The 7,680-nt window shown below is 44.4% G+C and overlaps 1 non-coding gene across 1 annotated transcript; it reads left to right on the top strand.

Annotated features, from left to right (window-relative positions):
- Nucleotides 1–6,668: 6,668 nt before the first annotated feature.
- Nucleotides 6,669–6,741, top strand: Trnaa-cgc (transfer RNA alanine (anticodon CGC)). The gene has a single exon. It is a non-coding gene; the product is annotated as a tRNA-Ala (tRNA).
- The last annotated feature ends 939 nt before the right edge of the window (nt 6,742–7,680 follow it).

The following is a 7,680-nucleotide window of genomic DNA, read 5'->3' on the forward strand; positions in this document are numbered from 1 at the left end:
TGTAAAGAAAATTATGTATGCAGTTACTGTTTTTAGTCCCTTCTTATTGATCTTTCCATTCCAAGAGCTCCTTTTTTCGAAGAATGTGGAACATAAAATAATTATTTAATAGATCTGTTGACAGAAAGTTTTCACATTAGCAAATGCATTTAAGTTTATTTTATAAAACCTATGCTGCAACACAGCTGGAAAACAGATATCAAATGAAATAAGCAACAATGTACAGAGTAAAGCATAAGAACATCGTTCAGTAGTCATGAGGCATTTCATAAGTTAGTAGAAAAATCTCTCAACTAGAGAGACAGTAGTCATAATCAGGTGTATAGACATAAAAATATTTCTCGTCATTTCATTAGGCATTTCAGTAAACATCAGAAAGTACGATATGTTTCCAAGTAATGAGCGTGTCGTATTTGCGATGCTTTCTACAAAGGAATGTCAGAAGCGAGGTTAATGGCCTCTTTTTTTCTCCACCTAATGGCTTTATCTCCAGGCGGCTGGCCCAGCTGGGCGCCACAACGCATTACATCAAGGTCACTTAGCTTTCTTACCGAAATATTTATGACAGCAGTTTCCGTTACAGTGACAGTCTCATATAAAAATATTTCACAGGTCAAGAATTTGGGTTACAAATCTGTAGAAAATAAAATCCTATAAATATAACAGTGTCCAAAAAATTTTCAACAGCGTTGTAATACATTCACGCATGTACACACATTCCATAATTCTTAAAGTACAATTCTTGGTTTCCAACAACCTTTTTCACAAACCAGAGTCCCTAACCACTACTCATTATTCCTTACCTTATTACATATCATAATAAACATTCCTCAACAGCATAATACACATCGTCGTCGTAATAATATCATAACACCTCAGTCAAATCTCAAATACGTCGTAGCTTTCTGCAATAATTTCAAAACCTAAACAAAATTCTCTGCTCATTTCAATAGTGTCATCTACCTCAAACGTACTTTAAAAATCATGATCCCATACCAAATACATCATTCAAAGCTCTCATAGTATCACAATGGTTCCAAAAAAATATGAACAGTTCACAAAGTACAAACAATATACAATTTTGTAAGTGTGAAGTTATCCAACTGTGTAATTGCATAAACATGTGTCACTGACATAAAAAAATTTTTTGTTTCTCTGTTAAATAATCAGATAGCTGTGTAATTCTGTGTTGGAGAAATATGGTACCGATGTGTAAAGTTGTGTAAGCAAATACCATATTAGCTAGGGCTCCTTGTGCTTGCCAAACACATGGTACACAAAGTAAGCGTGTACCCCCCTGAGGATTAATGTAATTATACCCTCAGGTGTTATAGATTACAGCAATGGAATGAAATGTATCACGGAAAACCCTTGTATCATTGCACTTCAAATATCTTTAAAAAATAAATGGTTTAAGTGCGAAATTAATCACTCAAATACGTGTACTGTAGCGCTAAACTGTGCGTCATGTTGTAAGATAATGAAACGTCCCCTTTGAACAATTATATACGTGACTGTCCTTAAACTGACACACAATATTTTTTTAGTGCAACGCAATCTGACTTTCAAAAAAATCCCTACAAAAGAATGGCCCTGACTAACATTAACCTATACGTTTCACAAATCACTTACCTCACAAAAATCTTGGTTGCTTGAACTACTGCAATACAGCCAGCGCCACTACTGCCAGCTAAATAAAAGATTCAAACTATGGAAGGCGCTAACTTCTGATAGGGATAGTTAGCAAATGAAAGATATTAATAGAGAACAAACAATGTATTTACCTTAATATCATCATATATAGCAGTTCATGACAAATTACAAAACTCCGCCATCTCTCTCCCCACATCCACCACTGCTGGCGGCTCACCTCCAACTGCGCAACACTACACGCTGTTCACAGCCAGCTGCCTAACACTACAATGGCGAGTATTACAACAATGCAAAGCAGCCACAGACTGCACACAGCACAGCCAGTGATTTTCATACAGAGGTGACGTTACCAATAAAAAAACCTAAACAGCCTACTTACACACTAAACGTCAGTATTGGCTAAACTGAGGAAACACATTTATGGAAGCGACCAGAACTTTCTTGGACTTGGTGGCGAAAATGTGCGGCCTCACGTCGCAAATAAAATCATGCAGTTTCTGGCTCAGTTCAACATTGTATGTGCACCGCATTCCCGATCTTGCATTCTGAGATTCTTTTATTCCCATCACAAAAGGCAAAGTTTCGGGGCATTCGATTTGAGAAATCTGAAGCATTGCTCAAGGAAAATGAGGCTTTTCACAAGGACATGACAAAGAATAGCTTTCACCGTGTGTTCGGGAGCTCCCAAAGGACTCCACTGCAATGCAGAAATAAGAGTGTTGAAAAATGTCAGTCTCAATCTTTGCCCTCGTACTTTCCTTATGCGATACGTACCTGCGTCGCTATCAGGCAGCGTCCTGTCGTAGTATCTTCGTTGTTCGTTGTATGAACTTCTCCATCGTCCTCTTAATATAGTATCATCTTCAAGGGAACAGCGGATCAACACTCGAAACAGAGGTGACTTCGTCGAGTGGAGAGCGTTACGGTCGCTGTCGGCCGGTTCACACAGCTATAGCTCGACATAATTAACCGCCGGCTATTTGCAGACGCATCCCACATGTGCACGCCGATCAAACGCTGGTATCTGGGCGCTAATCATCGGCCGATTAAATCAGTGCAGACTCGCGTCACATAAACGCGGGCGACGTGTTTGTTTTGCGCAAATCGCCGGCGTCCGCCGCTGCTATTGACAGCAGAAATTCCTAATCGCGGCGGGCAGTAAATTTGTGAATTAATCGCAACTGATCTCTTGGCTGCAGCGATATAAGCCCCGTTAAAACATGTCAACTTTTTCCGACGTTACCGACTTTTTTGTTTCGTGTCGCTGACGTACTTTTTACAGTATATTAAACACTGAAAACGACGCCACAGATGGATTAAAATGCTCAGTATCGTTTTCAAATCAGTACGCTCGTAAAAAGCTAAAATTATGCGCCGACAAAGAATAAATATCAAGCACTGCCAACAGTCACATTGGTCAATCTTATTTCTTCTCGTTCTTCGCCTTTCCTCCTTCGTCGACTTCTTTGCTTCACGGTTAATCGTAACACAGAAACGATGTGTCCGTCAAAGCTAGTAATACACTCCTGGAAATTGAAATAAGAACACCGTGAATTCATTGTCCCAGGAAGGGGAAACTTTATTGACACATTCCTGGGGTCAGATACATCACATGATCACACTGACAGAACCACAGGCACATAGACACAGGCAACAGAGCATGCACAATGTCGGCACTAGTACAGTGTATATCCACCTTTCGCAGCAATGCAGGCTGCTATTCTCCCATGGAGACGATCGTAGAGATGCTGGATGTAGTCCTGTGGAACGGCTTGCCATGCCATTTCCACCTGGCGCCTCAGTTGGACCAGCGTTCGTGCTGGACGTGCAGACCGCGTGAGACGACGCTTCATCCAGTCCCAAACATGCTCAATGGGGGACAGATCCGGAGATCTTGCTGGCCAGGGTAGTTGACTTACACCTTCTAGAGCACGTTGGGTGGCACGGGATACATGCGGACGTGCATTGTCCTGTTGGAACAGCAAGTTCCCTTGCCGGTCTAGGAATGGTAGAACGATGGGTTCGATGACGGTTTGGATGTACCGTGCACTATTCAGTGTCCCCTCGACGATCACCAGTGGTGTACGGCCAGTGTAGGAGATCGCTCCCCACACCGTGATGCCGGGTGTTGGCCCTGTGTGCCTCGGTCGTATGCAGTCCTGATTGTGGCGCTCACCTGCACGGCGCCAAACACGCATACGACCATCATTGGCACCAAGGCAGAAGCGACTCTCATCGCTGAAGACGACACGTCTCCATTCGTCCCTCCATTCACGCCTGTCGCGACACCACTGGAGGCGGGCTGCACGATGTTGGGGCGTGAGCGGAAGACGGCCTAACGGTGTGCGGGACCGTAGCCCAGCTTCATGGAGACGGTTGCGAATGGTCCTCGCCGATACCCCAGGAGCAACAGTGTCCCTAATTTGCTGGGAAGTGGCGGTGCGGTCCCCTACGGCACTGCGTAGGATCCTACGGTCTTGGCGTGCATCCGTGCGTCGCTGCGGTCCGGTCCCAGGTCGACGGGCACGTGCACCTTCCGCCGACCACTGGCGACAACATCGATGTACTGTGGAGACCTCACGCCCCACGTGTTGAGCAATTCGGCGGTACGTCCACCCGGCCACCCGCATGCCCACTATACGCCCTCGCTCAAAGTCCGTCAACTGCACATACGGTTCACGTCCACGCTGTCGCGGCATGCTACCAGTGTTAAAGACTGCGATGGAGCTCCGTATGCCACGGCAAACTGGCTGACACTGACGGCGGCGGTGCACAAATGCTGCGCAGCTAGCGCCATTCGACGGCCAACACCGCGGTTCCTGGTGTGTCCGCTGTGCCGTGCGTGTGATCATTGCTTGTACAGCCCTCTCGCAGTGTCCGGAGCAAGTATGGTGGGTCTGACACACCGGTGTCAATGTGTTCTTTTTTCCATTTCCAGGAGTGTATATCGTTGGTTACAGTATCAGCCAATCAGAATGTTTTCATTTAATAAACTTCCATGCGATAGGTTAACAAAAGATGGGGTACACTACATAAGTATCTTCGGACATACGTCTGAAAAGTACACTCTGTGCTTCAAAAAGATACAACCGATTTTATATGGCTTTACATAATGCGGCGACTCGGTGCACTGCAAAGTTCCACTCACCTGCTGGAGAGTTTCTTCTTACTTGCACGCCTCCTTCAGGTTTCTGACATGCAGTTCTCAGCCGGAAAAAGCTACAGAAAAAACAGCTCTACACGTCATAACTTCTAGTCGTATTAAAATTGTTTTGTCGGGCAAGGATTATTTAAATGAAAGTATTCATGTGCGTATTATTTCACTCTATTACGATAAGCTTCCATACACCGGTTACTACCAAGCCTTGCTCTAAGTTGTACAGAGTCTGAAAAGCTCACAAGCACATCTCATTTATAGCCGTAGCCGGTATATGGTAATTAAGGGCTACCCTTCACAGAAAGTTTACAAACGATTTATTTCTTTTGGAATTGCTCGCTCAGATACTGCTAATACCAGCCTCACAGAACAAAATTTTCAAGTTCGCGAGTCAGCAGAACGCCAAACAGTATTTGGTTATTTTAAACGTCACAATAAGTTCATCCTGTGCATTAACTCGAACTCTCTTCCACAGTTTACGACACTTCTCAAACATTTTAGTATCGAAATATCACAATACTAATAGTTTCAACGGAGGACGTACCAATAGGTCTGATCAGTATGAGATCCAAGCCCCGGCTCTACTCTCTCTGTGCAAAAGAAGCGTCTAATTCCCCAAAAAAACGCGCGAATATGCTAATTTTTGATTGGCAGAGAAACATCACAGCCAATCGGAAAGCAGCATTAAACCCACTCAATCCCGCGCATATATACAGAACCAATCAAAATTCGTCACTGAATCAGAACAGTAAATTAACATACATAAATTTTGAAAACCCACAAATATAAAATTAATTCCCTCTGAACAGAACAACTTTACCGAAATCATAGTCTTATTTCACCAGCACCATACACTGACGAAATAGTTTATACAAATTCCCCAGTGCGAATGACTAACACACACGTCATTCTCGAACATCCCTCGCGTGACCAATTACTTCACTGTATAGTGTAAAAACTTTATATAAACAGTATTTCACATTCACACCTTCTTTCATTCTCACAATTAAACACAATAATAGTAGTAATTAATAAACAATTAGAAAATTAAATAAACAAAACTGACAATAAACCTGACAGTACTTTGACTGCAGCTCGAACAGAGTACGTCAGCTAGTGACCTCTATCATATCGCACAGAAACTAAATACACTCAACCCAGATGACGCCACCTGTCTTGCGTGTGACTCACACTGCGCGCTTGTTCACAGATATCCCATCTGAACAGGGACGACATAGAGGCGCTACGCCTCAATACCTCTCGAAGGGTTTTTGGGTAACAGAACCCAGTATGTCGTCCTGGGCATCGAGAGTTCATCACAGACAAAGATATTGCCAGGAGCGCCCAAGGAAAGTGTGATAGGGTCGCTCTAATTCTTTATGTACACCATTGATGTGACGCTCAGAGCGAACAGTAATTTACGGTTCAAAATGGTTCAAATGGCTCTGAGCACTATGGGACGTAACATCTGTGGTCCTAAGTCCCCTAGAACTTAGAACTATTTAAACCTAACTAACCTAAGGACATCACACACATCCATGCCCGAGGCAGGATTCGAACCTGCGACCGTAGCAGTCGCGCGGTTCCGAACTGAGCGCCTAGAATCGCTAGACCACCGCGGCCGGCAGTAATTTACGGCTTTTGGTGGAGATGATATGGTGTGCGGGAAGATGTCGTCATTGACTGACTGTAGGATTATAAGAGTCAGAATTTCTAGGTGGTGTGATGAATGGCATTTATTCTAAATGTAGAAAAATATAATACGGCTGAGAAGGAGAAACAATCCTGTAACGATCGAATACAGCTTTTGTAGCGTGCTGCTTGACATAATCGCGTCGATTAAATATCTAGGCGACCGGGCGAGGTGGCGCAGTGGTTAGCACACTGGACTCGCATTCGGGAGGACGACGGTTCAATCCCGTCTCCGGCCATCCTGATTTAGGTTTTCCGTGATTTCCCTAAATCGTTTCAGGCAAATGCCGGGATGGTTCCTTTGAAAGGGCACGGCCGATTTCCTTCCCACTCCTTCCCTAACCCGAGCTTGCGCTCCGTCTCTAATGACCTCGTTGTCGACGGGACGTTAAACACTCACCACCACCACTAAATATCTAGGCGTAACGTCCCAAAGCGATATGAAATGGAATGAGAGCGTCAGGCCGGTAGTAGGGAAAGCGAATGCTCGACTTCGTTCATTGGAAGAATTTTGGGTAGTGTAGCTCGTCTTTAAAGGAGACAGCATACAGATCGCTGGTTCTACCCATTCTCGAGTACTGCTCGAGTGTTTCGGATACCCAACAGGTCGGCTTAAAGAAATACATCGAAAAGATTCAGAGGCGTGCTGCTAGATTTGTTGCTGATACGTTCGACTGGTATGCAGGTATTACGGAAATGGTTTGTGAACTCAGATGAGAATAATTGCACGAAATATGACGCTCTTTTCACGATGCGTTATTGCTGAAATTCAGAGAGTCGGCCTTTGAAGTCGACTGCAGAACGATACTACTGCCGCTAATCTACGGACCCTGAAGACAACATGACACAAATTATGGCTCGTGCGGAGGCTTATAGACGGTCGTTTCTTCCTCGTTGTATTTGCGAGTGACAGGAAAGGAAATGACTAGTAGCGGTATTTGGTACCGCCCGTCATGCACAGTACGGTGGCTTGTGGACTATATGTGGCCGAGTGGTTCTAGGCACTTCATTCTGGAACCGCGTGACCGCTACGGTCGCAGGTTCGAATCCTGCCTCGGGCATGGATGTGTGTGATGTACTTAGGTTCGTTAGGTTAAATACACTCCTGGAAATTGAAATAAGAACACCGTGAATTCATTGTCCCAGGAAGGGGAAACTTTATTGACACATTTCTGGGG

The sequence above is a fragment of the Schistocerca nitens genome, chromosome 2, assembly GCF_023898315.1.
Source record: "Schistocerca nitens isolate TAMUIC-IGC-003100 chromosome 2, iqSchNite1.1, whole genome shotgun sequence".
NCBI lineage: Eukaryota > Metazoa > Arthropoda > Insecta > Orthoptera > Acrididae > Schistocerca > Schistocerca nitens.